Raw genomic sequence first — 16,174 nt, 5'->3', positions numbered from 1 at the left:
AGTGTGTCTCGGAAGTAGCACTCGATGCGGGGCGCATCGGAAAGGGATGCGGTCGCAAGGGACGGGCTAAGTACCCGCTAGCAAAACTTATCTTGGCAATTTTATTTTTCCCTGCTGAAGACGGAGGAAGGCCGGAGTGACCTGCCGCGGCTGAGCTCCGGCGCCGGGGGCGCAACAGGCGGAGCGGCGGCGGGACGGAGGGGCCGCTCCGGACATTCCCGCCCCCGGGACCGTTACGGCCGTTACGCCGCTCCCGCTCTCGGACCGATTCAAACTCGGCAGCGGCGCCGAGCGGGAGCGGGAGCGCGGCCCCTCCCGGTGCCCGCCAATCCTCTCGCCCGCCTCCCTCCCCTTTCCCCTCCCTCTGCCCCTTCTCCACGTGAGGCGGCCGCGGAGTTCCGAGCGGCCCCGGCGCGGCGCGGCCCCGGGCCCGGCCCCGCCGCGCGGCGCGGGGGGCGGGGGGCGGCGGGAGCGGGGGGAGCGCGAGCCCCCCGTCCCCCCGCGCGGGCAGCGCGAGAACAAAGAGTTCTCCCCACCCCTCCCTGCCCCCCCCGCACGTGGGGAGCGAGGCCGCGCCCCGCGCCCCGCCCGCCGCCGCGCCCGATTGGCCCGGCGGGGCCCCGGCCGCGGCCGCCCGTCCAATGGAGGCGGCGCTCGGCGCTCGCCAATGAGCGCGATGGCGATTGGGCCGGCGTGTTTGGCGCTCGGTCCGGGAGGGTGAATCCGGCAGCCGGAGGCGGAGGGAGGCAGAGCGGGAGCGCCGAGCGGAGCTGGCGGCGGCACCGGCGGGAGCGGCGGCGGCGCGGAGCCGGGGCGGCGGGGGGGCGGGTGAGTGAGCGGGCGGGCGAGCGACACCTCGCGGGCTCGAGGCGGCGGCGGCGCCGGGAGCGGCTATTTATACCCGGGTCCTTTGTCATGGGGGAGGGGAGGAGAGGAGGGGAGGGGGCGGCAGGGAGGAAGGGGAGGATGGGGGCAGCGGCGGCGGCGGCTCACGGGGAGCAGCCGCGTCCCCTTCCCGCGGGGAGCCGGCGGGCAGACACGCGGGCTCCCGGCCGGTGACAGCTGGAGGGGGGAGACATGGAGTCTGGAGTGCCCTTTGTCTAAGTTGGCTCCGTCCAGCCCGGCCGGCGGCTCCGGTCCCCGCCCGGCGGGGCGCACGCCCGGGCTGGGGGCGAGCTCGCCGTCACTCCTTCGAAGGGCGGGGGCGGCGGGAGGCAGAGCGGGGGGCAGACCCGGCGATTCCCTTCCCCTCCTCTCCGCTCCAGCCGGCGGCACGCGGCGGTGGCCCCGGCGCGGGCAGAGGGAGGTGTGCGTGCGTGTCGAGCCCGAAAGCCGTGCGCCCGAAAGCCGTGTGCCCGCCGTGGGCAGCGCGGCACGCAGCTCGTCCCTCTCTCCCGGGAGCCGGGACAGTCCGCCCGGGCTCCCGGAAGCCGGGGCCGGCCGGGCGGGGAGGCTGAGCGCGCCCGGGCCGCCCGCCCGCGGGACGGCGGGGCTGCGCTGGGGGTCCCGCCTCGGCTTTGGGGCGCTCCGGGCTCAGGGAGAGAGCTCGGGAGGGGCCGGGGGGGAGCTCGGTCTGGCGGCTGCTCCGGCGAACTTCCTAATCGTGGAGATCACCGTGCGATCCCGATCTTCCAGAGCGCCGGGAGAAAGTTCATAAATAGCTGAAAATTCCGGGGTTTTGGGTCTCATATCGCCAAGCACGGCGATACGGAGCACTGTTTAAAGGTAGGGTGTCTGGGGAGGTGTGAAGGAGAGTGCTGGGCTGAGCCGTCCGTGAGCAACAAATGTGTGGTTGGATAAAGAAATCGGTGTGTTGTGGCATCATGCACATGTATTTAACATTACCAGGTCTTCGTGGTGATTCCAAAATTGTTATTCATACACTAAAGAAAAGCAACGCGTGCACAGATGTGCGGCAGGAATGGGACAACAAACTTGTACATTATTCGAGATACTTTCTAACTTACAAAGCACCATACTGATTTTATTTGAGCAAGAGAAAAGTTTTTTAAATTTCTAAAGCTGGAAGTTCAGATTCTTATTCTCTCTGATGAGAAGCACGTAACAGTTTGGAGAAGGTAATTTAATTTTAGCAGGATAGGTTTGTCTTTTCTTAAGTCTAGCAACTCTACTTTCAGCTATTGTGAGTTTGGTTCTTACTAATACAGATTTCAGCAAAGAGTTTTTGCCAGCACGTTTAGTGTGATCTTCACATCTAGGTGGGGATTCTTCTCAAAGATAGGCTAATATTTTTTGGGGGGGGTTGGCACATTCAGATTCTTTATGCAATTTATAAAAATTTAAAGGTAATTCCTTGTTTGTTCCCAGTGTCTATATCAAATTGAGAGTCCTGGGAATGTTTATTTGTGGTAACAATCAAGTATCTGCAGAAGGATGGGTATTACTTGTACATAGTGTACAATAACTAGGCTCACTAGTGATTATTAAAATGTGACTATTTGAAATGTACTAAGTCTTTCAGAAAATGCCCTTTCAGTATTTTAGGAGATGTGACTCAAAAGTTTTCTGTGATGTGTTGAATGATTTTAAGACCTAGTACTTTTACAAAGTACTAAATAAAAACGTCACATTTCTTGTTCTGGAGTTTCCTTTGCAAGAAGCAAAAAGGAAAAATATTTTTTTCCTTCCTCCGCCTCCATGAGAAATTAAAGTAACAATTAAAGCTAAACAACCTGTGCAGAAATCTGTGACAGTATAATGTTCCATGAGATGCCAACTGCTATTCTTGTCTGGAACTTTGGAAGGATTCAAGACTTTAATTTAGGAAAAAAATTGGGAAGAAATTTAGAGTTCTTTCATAGATTTTTTTAATATGTAATTTCACCTTTAAAAGTGGCAGACGCTGAAACTCTGCACCTTCAAAAAGTCATAAAATGTCACCGTTCAGTTTAAAATGAGCTGAAGTGGTGGTGTGTGAGCTTAGACCGGAGACCTGAAATTCAAGCTCAGCGTTCCCCCCCACCCCGCTGTGTTTTTTTCCTTTCTTGCTAAAACTGCCAACAAGCTAAAATATGGTGATTTCTTTGAAGACATGCTTTCAAACTGGTTTTTGTTTGTTCTGTAACATTGCAACCTTCATAAGTGAAATGTAAATATTCCCGTGCTACTTCTTACCTGCAAAGAAACTTTGGCTTAGGGAGAAGGGAATTTTTATAGTGCATTATTGAATGCATGAGCTGTGTTAGATATAGAGAGACTGCAAGCCACTTTCTGTAAAGAAGCTTATGTCAGAATAAGCTACATCTAGAATCTGGTGCAGGCCAACAGTGCTCCCAGGAAAGTTGGTGCACTCTAAAATTCCTCTTGCAATTAATCAAAAGAAGTGCTCTGTCACCATTCACAAAACTGTTCAGTTTCTGTGCCTGTATAGATTATGGATGTGTTTTAGTAAGTTCTCAGCTGTAATGATAAAACTGAGTAACAATTTTAGATGAAGGTTCTATATTCATGTGATTGAACAGTGAGAGTTATTTCTTAAAATGGCTGCAGCACTGACAGAAGGCACATATAATAAATGCCTACTTTACATTGTGTTTGAGCAAAAGTGCTGTGGAAAAACTTTAGTGTTGGCTGTAATCTGGAAGTTCTGTAATTCTACTGTTAGTACTTACAGATGGATCTTAGCTGATTTGAGGAAAAGTATCTGTGAAGTTTTGGGGGGAATAACGTTTTCCACAGCAGGGATACTGAAAATCTCAGGAACAGAACCAGAACCTGGGCTTTGCTGAGCAAGGAAGTTCACGGAGTCGATAAAGTAATTTTGGCAGTATTACTTATCCAAGAAAAATTCACTTTACCAGGTGTTTTTAAAGAGTGAAGGAAATTATCTGCATACTGTAAATTTGATTCTTAATGATTTGATGGAGGCGTTTGTGTAACACTTACATTGACAAACAAGACCACTGTTAAAAGAAGCTGTAGGACAGTAACAGGAGGTTTATTTTAATGTTGAAGCTGCTTCCAGCCTTCTGTTCCTTCCGTCAGCAAGGTCCATGGAGAGTTGTACTGGGCCTGTTGAAGTGGTGTCTGATTGAAGACAGCATCTGTAAATGTATCTATCTATAAATGTATCTACACATTTAACACCTAAGTGTATGACTTGTACAACTGTTCTGGAGTGGCTAAGTCAGTCTTTAAATGGATGAGTTACTCCTGCACTGACACCTTTTAAGGAATAATTTTGTTAAAGTAGCTATGTCTGCAAGGAAAACAGTGAGGCAAAATAAAATCTTGTATAAAATGTTGCCAAACCAGCAAAATCTTGTATAAATTGTATGCAGAAGAGACAGGGGTGCTTCACAGGCAAATGGTGATAACACTTGTTACAATTTAGTCAAATGCTCAGGTTTATTTTTTAGCTGAGTATATGCCCAAGGGTTTTGTTGAGCTAAAGATTAAAAGGAAAACAACGTACAGAATTGCTAAGTAGGTATTCTATCTGTTCTCATACAGATCAGTTAAATACTTTGGGTTGATGGTTTGTAGGTCTATTTATGGATGAGGTGAAACTAAAAATAAAATTTATTGAGGGACGGTTCTATTGTGCTCCAAGCAAGATACAGGGAAGTTTTCTAAGACATGCTGCTTTCTGTAACTGATAGTAGTAGGCAGTTTGATTATACACCTAGATTTCCACTAAGATGGGTCAGACTGTGGACTTGGTTCTGAATTAAGAGGTAGAGTAACAGTACTAAACTTGAGTAGAGACAACTATTAAGAAGAAAAGTGTAATTTGCATATAAAATTGACAAATTAAACTTTAAAAAAAATACTAAAGAAGAAAGGAATTAAAAATATATATAAATAATTATTTAGCCACAGGTTTGTAAATGGATTGTAATTGAAAAATATTGAGAGAGAAGGGCAAGTCTATTAATGTCCTTGCTGTGTCCACACAAAAACAAACAAACAAAAAAACCAAACAACACTCCCCCAAATTAGTGTGGATTGCACTCTCATTTAAGAAAGCTTTTGGCTACCTGGCTGAAGCTTGGACATAGGATTTTTCATGTATTGTGTCTCTGCTCTGTTTGTAAAAACTGCTGTTGACTTGGAATGATTTATAATGCATTCTCCACTTCCTATCTAGTGGTAAAATCAGTAGTACTCTTAAAGTAAGAAGGCCATTTGGACATTTAGATACATACTGTGCGTGATCTGAATGCTGTGGATAAAAATAACAGTGTAATGGTGTGAGTGGATCAGCACAGTGTTGTCATTTGCTTGAAAATGTGATGTAGTACTTCCAAAGCTTCTAATTGGGATATATATAATTTAATTAGCAAATGAGGTAAAACTGGTGTCTTACTGTGTGCAAATAAAGACTTCCTTGATACACAATTACTGAATACTCCAGAATTTGCTATTAGTTTTCTTTTTTTTTTTTTTTTTTGTATATACATATGGTGCCTGCTTGAATAACATTGTATGTGTAATTATGCAAGCAAAGTAGTACAAATTGCAGTTCACATCCTAGGCTTTTTTGGATATGAACTGAAAATAAATCTTTACAGGAGGGTATGATTTCTTTAAATCGTTTTTTTGATCTAGAACCAGGCCTATTTCCCTTGTCAGTTATTTGTTGTATCTGGCTTCTTTCCATTCTGCCTTTTACATGGTTAGTTCAGTTTTTCCTGCCATGCATTCTCTATTCACAGCCTGCATGTTCAGTTTAAATCCCAAAGCCATCAGATATAATTTAAAGAAACAAAGTATTTGAAAGGAAAGAAACTCAAATCTTATAACTCATATATAATTTTAATGTTTTTAATGTGTGCTGGTTTCCTTTCCATGTTTCTTAGCATGAGTGGATCTGGCAAGCTTTATATTTTTGGTGTGTAGTCTGATTTCGTTTTTACTAATAAGATTAAAAATTCTAGAGCTGGAATTAATTTTGCTGCTTCTATAAGAAGTCGTATGGGTATGTGTTGCAGATACTTGATTTACCCATGGAACTGTACCATGGCAAATGGATTAAAGTCGGTATTATTGTCTCTTTTTTAGTGTTATAGTATATAAACAAGACAGTGTAAATTCTGTCCTTTGTGTTAACTTCTTCCACTTGTATGTCCACTAGTTTGTGCCATGTTTCTAATGAGTATTTATTGCCAATGTGTTTAGTGCAAAGCTAAATCCAGTAATTATTGGGAGAAGAGATCAACATACGTTGTTTTAGTCTTAACATAATTTAACCATTCCTGGGGGTTAAACTATGTTAAGAATAAAACAGCAGATATTCATGTTTGCTTTGAAGCCAGGAGACATACGGTCCCAAGACCTCATTTAGTATTTGCAGTTCTCTTCCACAGCCTAAGGGAGATGTTTTCTTTTTCACTGGAAGATGGTGGAGTTTTTGGGCTTGCATGTTTGGTTTGTTTTTTTTTTCCCCTTTACCTTTTTCTTTGGCTTTTTCCAAGATCAACTCTTTCTAATTAGTTTTCTGTATTAAGTCAAGCTTCTGGAAAAGTAGTATCTGTATTTTTTTCCCTTTTTAAGCAACATATAATATTACGTGCATGTGGATTTATCACTGTATACCTTACAGAATAAGGAAGCCATACATTAGACCCAGTTATTTTGTGAAATTTTAAATGATTGTTTGTTAAGTAACTCTTACAGTTACTTTCATCATTTGAAACTCATTTTGGAATTATGGATTTTTGGAATTCAAAGTTAAGCTTTTAGGCTATTTGCCTAAGCAGGGAAAGAGTATGGAATAACTATTGAACCTGAATTGTTGTGCATCAGGGTGTTTCCTGTGTGGAGTGTGTTGCTTTTGCAGGTATGGGTTGAACAGAAGAACCTGTGGCTATTTTAGGTTCTAGAGTATAAAAGGTGTGTCCACAAAACAAGTTCAGGTGGAATTGACTGTGTTCTTCAAATTCGCATCATAAATTATTTTTCCTGTGGAGACATGTCTGGAGTGTTTCTAGCAAATGTTACTTTTTCTGCCAGATTTATCCAGGATATCAAAAAGCTAAATTTTTAAGAGATGGAGGTGTTAGGCAACAGAGGTTAATTGGAATGTGTGTGGGAGTCATCTAATTCCTCTGGGTGTCTGTGAATGAGTGTGAAAGGAGAAATTCTGGAGGTATGCATTTGAGCAACTCAAAGGTGAAGCTCAAGTTTTATGCATAAAACTTTCTCCTGACAAATAACCAGGCTTGGTTTGCTGTGAGGAACGTGGGATGGTTTTAATTGTGACTTGCAAAATGTATGATCAAATTCAAGCTTGAAACTTTTTGTTGCTGTAGTGTTGCTTGGAGTTTTAAAATGTTTTATTTGTTTTTTGAGCCAAATAATCTTACTCATCCATGCAAATGTTAGAAGTATTTATAGATGCAGATATCAAAGTGAAAAGCAAATAGTTGCATTACCTGGTGCATGGTGTACGGCTCACGTTGCCCAAAGTGAAGTGAGATGTCAGTTTCAGTTACTGCCAATTTGGTTCTGTCTTTAATATGAAATATTTGGTTATGATCTCCCTGTTCTCTCTTTCCCCTTCCGCACCCAAGTGGACAACCACTTGAGAACTTCTTGTTTTTATTTCCAAACTGGTATTTTTCTAGAAGTATCAAGTATTGAAATGTACTGGAAGAAAGTGGTAATGTAGGGAATTGAAAGGTTTTTTCTTTTAAATGGGTTACTCTTACTCCTTAAGTGGCATTCAGTAATGATTTAATGTCTGTTTTTACTTCTCTAAATCCTGAAGTGGGGACACAGAAAGATTTTTTTGAAGGGAAGAATAGCTTTGAAAGTTGCAGTCATGCTTATATAGATAGAACACTCCAGTATGGATTTGTCTTTTAAGGACTGTCTGAAAACAAATTATGTTCTGTTACTTTTTTGTAATCTATTGTTAAATTTGTGTAAGAAAATGTATTGAAAAACTAATTATTTATATTGAAATCTTGTTTTCTTTTTAACAGACATAACATTTTTGTTTTTCTCTACTGAAGAGAATGAAACTGAGAAGCATCCATACCAGTGTTTGATGAGTAAATGTTCTAAATGAAGAACTCCCACAAAATGAGATAATGTCAAAATAAATCTGAAGGCAGTGTGCTATTAGGAAGAAAGAAGTCATCAAATTGATGCTCTCCTTCCTCGTCTCATAGAAAATCTGAAATAAGCTTGATTTCTATAACAGTGCTGTTGTGGGATCTTGCTCAGGTACTTCATGTTTAATCAACCTATAATTAGTTACACAAACTTTTAAATGATTGGGGGGTTTTGTCATGACCACATGAGTTCTTGTGGGTTTTCTAATGATTGTTATTTAAATTTCTGAAGCAGATTGTTTAAGGTTATTTTAGATGTTAAGGAACACAAATTTGATTGTTTTCTGAAAGGCTTCTGGATGATCAAGAGTTACTTGTAAACTCTGAGCTGCAAAGTTTTTAATGTGCTTGCAGATAGAGTAAGGGGTGTTGAATACTGGCAGTTGCTTTGCTTTGCTAGTTTTCTAATGCAGAAAAATAGAAGATTCTCATTTAAAAAGAGCAGAGCAAGAAGATAAATTAAGATTTCTCAAGTTTTTCCAGGAAGCAAAAGGGAGTGAAGGACCATTTCTTTCTATTTGATATCCAAGAGCTTCTTGATGCCTCATTCTTTCCTTTCTTTCTTCCTTGTCTGAGGGAGATTTCAGTATCTGCCTGGTCAGTATATAATAATGGTAGAAACTCTTGAGAAGGATTTTAATGCAACATAGTTTTAAATTGTGAATGTGAATGAACTGTTCGGGGAGAAAGCAAGAAACAAAATGCTGTAGGAGGCAAACTAATATTTATAATTTAAAAGAAATCAGATGGGGAGCATGATTGAAGAAAACATGAGTTCTGTGAGCCCTCGAGCTGACATGTTTCCCTCGTGTCTTGTGTGTCAGTAAAACTGAACTGCTCTGACTTACTGAGTGAGGAGAGCATTAAAAAAAAAAAAAATAATATGAACTGAGCACACCCAGAAACTGATCTGCAGACGTAGGCATTTAGTACTGTCACAAGGAGTTGAAAATTGGATTGCCTAAGGCCATGGGTCAGTGTCTTTAGGTGGGGCCAGAATGACTGGATGCTCACTTTCTTCAGTCAAAAGCAGCAAGATATTTTCAGCCAGAGAACTTCCTTGCTTCTGTCAATGGCTGCAAAAATTCTCCTGCTGTCAGGAGGGAAATGATAGCGCAGGTGCAAGTAAAAGGGCTTCTTTTTTGTAGCAATGCCAGCATAAAGTAGGGGTGATGCTTGAAAGTTAAAGCTGGCAATTTTTGTCTGATATGTTTGTGCAGTAATGAGGAACTGTGCTTGGAGAGATTACTTCAACTGTTAAAAGCAGACTGGAAACAGTAATTGATGAAGGAAAGTATGTGTTATGATCAAGGCAAGCCTAAGTCAGGAGTTAACTATGCGGAGGGCAAACAGGTGCTCCTACCAAATCTGACCGAAGGTTAGAATTCTTAATATCTAAGATAGGAGCATTCCCTAGCAACATCTAGGCGTACGGCACAGGATTGTAGCTGCTGTAAAATACTGTATGTAATTGTTTCATACTGGAGCAGAGAGCAGTCTTTGGAATGGTGGTTGACTGCAGTGGCATTGCTTGCATAAGGGCTGCTCTCTGTTGACACATCAGTGTCTGCAGCCCTAAGTGGTGTTTCTCCCTTGTAATTTGCTTTTTAATGACTTCTCCTATCTCTTAAGTGTTTTATTTTTTATAGAATATATGTTCATGATGAAGCTTTTCATAAGGCCAGAGTACTTGTAATCCTTCACGAAACTGTTGGAGAACATATGTGTAACTTAGTGGACAGTAAACCATGACACATTTGGTTTATGCTTACCATTTGCATCAGTAGTTCCTGTAGAGTATGTATGCAGAAGAGTTCATCAGCCTTGTTATCACAAGAAGGCTAAAAATCATCAATTTAGAGGAAATTCTGACACATTGCTTAGCTCAGATTCAAGGTATTGCCTATGTTATAATATTTTAATAACCACTCCAGTGGTAACTAGTTTTGCTTTGGGAAATAATCCTGCAAATAAAAATATAGTCGTTATAGTTAATAAGTTAGTTTCAGAGTAGTACTACTACAAATAAGTAGTTTAATTGGATTAAATATGTCATGAAACTGTACTCTTAGTTCACTGAAATAGCCACTTGTACCTAGCTGTAAGAGAAAAGGTTGTGCATAGTCGCTTTGTATATGATAGATCAAGGTAGCACGTCATGACCAGGTGTGAAATTGCCACAAAAATGGGGATTTTTTTTTTTTTTTTTTAATATATGCCTGTTTAAAAATTACCTGAAATTCTTAATCAAAAGATACAGGAAAGCATCTTATAAGTATTGAGTATCCTGAAGTATTAATTGGTGGCTATTAACTTAAAGAGGTAGTGGGGTAGTAACAAAGTCCAAAAAACCATTGTGCTTGGGAAGAAATAATTGAGGCAGCACATGTTTCAATACATTTTGAGGAACCAAATCATAGAATAGTTGCTTATTGTGAATGTGTCTCCCTCTTGACTCACTTAGTGATTTCTTCTAGAATATGTTTAAATTAAAAAAAAAAAAAGAGGAGGAAAAAAGCCAGAACAAGCCCCGAACCAGAAGACAACTCAGCATTTAATATACCAGGGTAGAGATCACCCTTCTGATCTTAAGTATGCCAAATGCAAGCTAAGGCTGTAGTCACTTAAATGGTGGAAAGTAAAAGGTCTGAAAAAAGTGCCACTTCAAAGACACAAAGGTTGGGCTATAAGAGAAGCAGAACCCCATTAGGCTATGAAGACAGCTAATTTGAAAGTAACAGCCCTTTATATATGGTCTTTTATTTATTTTAAACATAATGTTCAGTTTAAGCATTTTAGTTAGACTGCTTTCTTAATTAGTGAAGAGTTTTCCAATCTTTTTTAATTACAGTTTCTGAGAGAGAGAGTTGAAAGTTCTAACTGTACTGTTCATTCAAGGCATCTTTCAAATGAACCAATACATGGAATAGTGGGAAGGAATGTATGAACTAACTAGCTGATGCAGTTGTTAAAGGAGACTAATGTTTCTACTGATTATAAGAATCAGTGATTGTACACCAAACTCAAGAGTTTAGTCTGATTAAGCTCTTAAGCATTTTAATTCACAAATTACTGTTCCTTTAATGGTAGTGTTTTTCACATTGTGTCTGTAGCAGATTGAAATACTGAGAGTGACAGTGCTCATTGTTTTCATCTTTTGAATATTAACTAAAATTTAAAAGGCAAACAAACTCCCTGGAATGAGCTTTAGACATAGTGTGGTCCTTGTTCTGAGATGGTGGGCCCAGCTGAGAGATATATTGACTTGTAGGATTGTTTTAGATCTAGAAGTCCTCTGATCCAGTCTCCAACTTGGGTTAGGTCAGCACTGAAATAATATTTTCCAGACCACTTTTAAAATGTTTTCAAGAGTGAAGATTCTGACACCTCTGTTTAATACATTCCTATGCTGGACCACACTCACCAGGAAGAATATTCTTCCTATATTGAAATGAAATCCCTTACTGAGTCTTGTCTGTTGCCTTTTGTATTTTCATTTTAGCATAGATTGGCATGTTTCAGTAGAAGAGCTAGAATAGTGCTCAAATTCTGATTGTCCGGGTTTAGCTCTGATTTATGTAGGAAAACAAGCTATTCAGGGAGTTAATTCCATTATGTAGTGGTTGAAATTCTCAGAGCGACTCATCCAGTTTTGATAAGGCCCAGAAACAGACAAAAGCATGACACATTTTTAAGCGTGTTCAGGAGTTTGGGGAGCTTATGTGGTATTCTAAAAGAATATTTGTAGGAATAAATAGAACATACCTTGAAGCCTTTGACTTTTGCTAATACTTGTTGAGTAGCGGTAGTGGGATGTGGAATGTACATGGCAGAATGCAGTTGAAAGAACCTACACTAGTTTTTCATTTGTCTTGCACTGACAAGTGATGTAGACAAGTTTGCTGCTATTTTTTGCCACTGACTACATCTTTTGAGAGCAATCTTTAGTTGATGAAGAGATAGCAGGCAACAGCTTCTTGAAAGCTAATCCTGCTGAAGTAGTTAATGCATTAACTGCATTGATAATGCATTGATTGTGCTGTAAAGAACAAAAAACTGCGTATTGTGAATGAGATGTTTTACATAGTGTGGAAGATAAATATTGTAGTCTAAGACAAGTGGATGATATGCTGGAATGGTTTGCTTGCATTGAAGAGGAGAGCTTTTTTTCTGCTTTCCCTTGGCTCTGGTTTCATGGTTCTGCTTCTTCATTGCCGGTTCGGATATTTATGGTGCCAGCATTGACAGCTTTGGTCCAGTTATGAAACTATGCTTTTGAGTGCAGAAAATATGTAATTTAAAGTAACTGATCAGCACAATCAAATGTACCATATTTGCTATACGAAGTCTGTCTGAGATGCTGAGGTAGTGTAGACAGACAATGAAGAGAGGAAATAATTACATTTTAAGATCCCACTTCCTTTCCTGGTTCTAGCTGAGCAGTACATTAGAATGTATTTGTCATCAGCTTCTAAAAGCAAACAGGTAAGTGAATGTGCTGTTTAGGTTTGGTTGAAATGTTGTTCTGCAAAGTGAAATTCTCTTAGGTAATTACTAATTAGCTAGTAACCATTGTTTGTATCAGGAAGGAGAAAGTACACTGGCCTTGGATTTAACAGCAATTTCAGTGGAGGCAAAATCTTCAGGCTGGTGGTACATAACCCCAACAATATTGTAGTGACAGGGTAATGTAAAAGGGACTCTACTAATTGAAGTGTATTTTAGTGTTGCAAATACTAATTACAAATAAGTAGCTGTCACAATAATAGCAACATACTTGTAATGAGACTGCTTATAATAAAAGCATGACTATTTGTAGCAGTGGACCTTCTGCTTTTGGAGCTGCCATATTACCTGGAAAGCCTATAGCCAGCATCAGTTTGTGTTGGTTTGAGGGCTGATGCTAAAATGTCTTGGATGCAATTGTTAACCACTCTGCAGAACAGGTTTTTAATTCTGCTGGCAAGTCAGAGGTTTTCTGCTAATTTGAGGAGGAAAAAGAGGAAATAGTCTGAATTTTCACACATAGTCATTTCTTCTCAGTTTGGGGTTGGCATTGGTACATCTGAGGCTGTTGATGGTTCTCCTCCTTCCATCAGATTAATTAGTTAATAGTTTTGTCTTTGATAATAGCCTGTAAAAGTTTCCCTCTCTTGAGTGATCAAGAACATTCTTGCAGAACATGTAATCTTGTCAGAACGGATCTAGAGTATTTTGATAACCTATGTCGTCCACAACCACTGATGCCTGTCAGAGTGAGGAAGACCAGATGAAATATTTGGAGTTACCTGCTTAGATCAGTTAACGGATCATTTTCTTTTAGATACTCCCAAAGAGAACTTGGTACTAGTTAAGCCTTTGTAGGCAAATACAAGCTGCTGGCCTTTATCTGCCCAAAGAGTGGCACAGCTGGCATGGATGGCTTAAGAAATGCTTCCTGATTCTGTTTTTTAAGAATAATTTTTCTGTACCAGTAAAACTGAGTATCAGATGAATGGCATGGTTTCACAAATGCTTGTGTTGAAGTCTGAGCTGTTGCCCTCTCCTGTTTTAGTTCTTCCTCTTGTTTCTGCCCCAATGTCGCCCCTCTGTCCCTCATGTGGATTCAAGAATTCATGGCTTGAACAGACTGAACAAACCCATGGCTGCTGAACAAACCGGCATGTGGAGCTGATTTTGTTGAAAAAATGTATTTAAAAACCAAGTATGTTCATTTTCTGGGCTGTTCAGACAGATTTTTTTTTTCCCTGCCTGACCTAGTTTGATTACAGAATCATAAGCACTTAAGCACTCACAGTAGAGAAGGCTGTGTAGAAGTAGAAATGAGTGACCACTGATATAGTGGACAGATGTCTTTTCCAGGTCAAACTGACACCAAATAGCATTTGAGGAAGGTAGTTGAACTGATGGTAGCATTTGATGTAAGTTATTTCTTGAAATTTAAGCTGCTTTTAATAATACAGTACTTCAGCATATGGAATAACAACATGATATAAATTTAATATATAAGTATTTTTAGGCATTTCTTGTTTAAAACTAGGTTGAACTGTACTACAAACTTAAAATATCACATTTCTGTGATATAAAATAATAAAAACACACTACACTTTATTCCCATCTATTTCTCTAATTACTTCTGTAAAAGATTAAATGTGCTGTTGTTGATTTTTGTGAAGTATTATTAATAAACTATATTAATCTTTATAATGTTGAATTTCAGCGATAGAGATTTTTGTTAGTTGGTCTAGTTTGGGCTCTGAAATATCCAAGCTGACAGTGGCCTTGGGAATATTTTTATTCCCATGGAAATGAGAACGTGGTATTTTACACAGATAAGTTTGAAAGAAAACCATGTTTTGTTTTACTTTAAAAAATCCAGAAAGCAGAGTGGCAACTATAAAACTTCTGGTCATATCTTTTTTTTGTGTTTGCTGTAATAGCACAGGTAAAAAGCCCTTTGAGGTTCTGTGAGTATCATTTTCCCCCACCCACCTACAGCTTGCATAACTTAATGTGGAAAGACTTAGCAGCTCTGAAATCACAACTGAACAACTTCTCTTACTTTATCAAAAGAAAAAAAAAGAATATTGGCATGTCAACATTTTTTTCTATGAATCTCTTTGTGCTATTAAAAAAGTCTGATATAAATGTAGAAGAGAGCTCTGATAGATGAAAGCATTAATTTATAATTTATTTTCAAGTTAGTTTTTTTGAAGTCTGGCTATATGTATGTGTTTTATTGGTTTGTTGTTTTTTTTTTTTTTCCAGGTGCTTGATAGTTGTAGTAAGAGTTTTGGAAACTGCTTACTCTGGAAAGATTTAGATGGGTTCATGGACTGTATTATCTTGTTTTGACATTTAGGGTGCTTGAAACAGAATACTAAAAGGAAATTTCTAAGAGTTTCAAAGCAGTTTAGTTTAACATAACTGAAAAATAGTTGGCTGCAGTTAACAATAATTTTATTGTATTGTGCTGTGTAAAATCCTGTCACAAAAAGATTATATTAGCTCTTTATGAGATGGTTTGTTAAAGTTAACAACTTCAGCTGTAAGCTTAACTCATTGAATTTTGATACTTGAAATGCATTCTTAATGGGGGTATTTGGTTTTTTCCCTGTTTTCTAGCAAGCACTGAATTTTTTTTTGCAGGCTTGTGGAAAAATGTTGTTAATTCCTTCTCTTGCTAAATTTCTGCATTTTTGGGTTGAATGTGAAAGTTGTCCTAAATTCTACTGCCCAAGTAAAAATTTTTTTTGGTTTGTGAAAAAACACAGAAGGGTGTGGTGGGGTGTGGTTGGCTTTCTTTGGCTTGGTGTTTTTTTTTTTTTTTGTTTTTTTTTTTTTTTGTTTTTTTTTTGTTTTGTTTTTCTTTTTTTCCCTCTTTAACTTCTGTAGATGCTTGAAAGAGTTCTGTGTTGACTTCAGGTAGGTTTTATTATATAATAATTTGCCCATTAATAAGATTGCATAAGCTCAGGCTGAAAGACTTGTATGCTGTCTGGATCTGATAACAGCTTACAGCTAAAGAGCATGCCTGCCACTCCAGAGCACACTGATGTATGAAACCAGTGCCTGTTTGTGGTTTCACTGCCTTCACTAGTTTTTCTCTAGCATTGCCCTGATTTTCTATAAAATTCTTCCTGCTTTATAGTTGTGCAGAGGATGCCACAGCTGAGGATGGGACTGTGAAACTCATCTGTGTTTCTGAAAACAATTGCAATAGTAAGTTTTTATTTATCATTGGTCAGTTGGTGGTAGTTAATGAGCTGTACTGGGGTGAAAATGAAGAATTGGGAAGGGTGGGATAATGGTGAGATGCCATTGCTGCTGAGGAAGCTACTTTGGTGAGTAGCTTCATGATGTGGTGTCGACTCTAAATTAGTAAAGGTCTAGTATTTGAAATGACAGCTCCTGCAGCCAGTGCAGGCTTTGAGCTTTCCAGTCAGTGGCAGCAGGTCACTGCAGGGCTGTGGGCAGTGCTGAAGGTGAACTGGAGGGGAGATCAAGCAGCGCTGTGGTATCATCCATTGAGCTGGGTCCTGCAGTTAAATACATTCCTTTGGTCCTCCAGCTTCTGAGAAGCACATGTGAAA

At 40.2% G+C, this 16,174-nt stretch overlaps 1 protein-coding gene across 4 annotated transcripts in view; it reads left to right on the top strand.

The window, feature by feature from the left end:
• The first annotated feature begins 668 nt into the window (after window positions 1-668).
• EZH2 (enhancer of zeste 2 polycomb repressive complex 2 subunit) overlaps window positions 669-16,174 on the top strand; it is a 49,519-nt gene continuing 34,013 nt past the window's right edge. For 2 of the 4 annotated variants that reach the window (XM_021546265.2, XM_021546264.2), the window contains exon 1: window positions 7,469-8,193. The gene's annotated coding sequence lies outside the window, so the exon portion shown is untranslated. Of the gene's footprint in view, window positions 829-7,468; window positions 8,194-16,174 lie in introns of those variants that run through there. The other 2 variants (XM_077786395.1, XM_077786400.1) reach the window with 2 other exon arrangements.

Source organism: Lonchura striata, chromosome 1 (assembly GCF_046129695.1).
Source record: "Lonchura striata isolate bLonStr1 chromosome 1, bLonStr1.mat, whole genome shotgun sequence".
NCBI lineage: Eukaryota > Metazoa > Chordata > Aves > Passeriformes > Estrildidae > Lonchura > Lonchura striata.
Note: the sequence above shows the minus strand (reverse complement) of the source record. Positions and strands in the feature narration are given on the sequence as shown.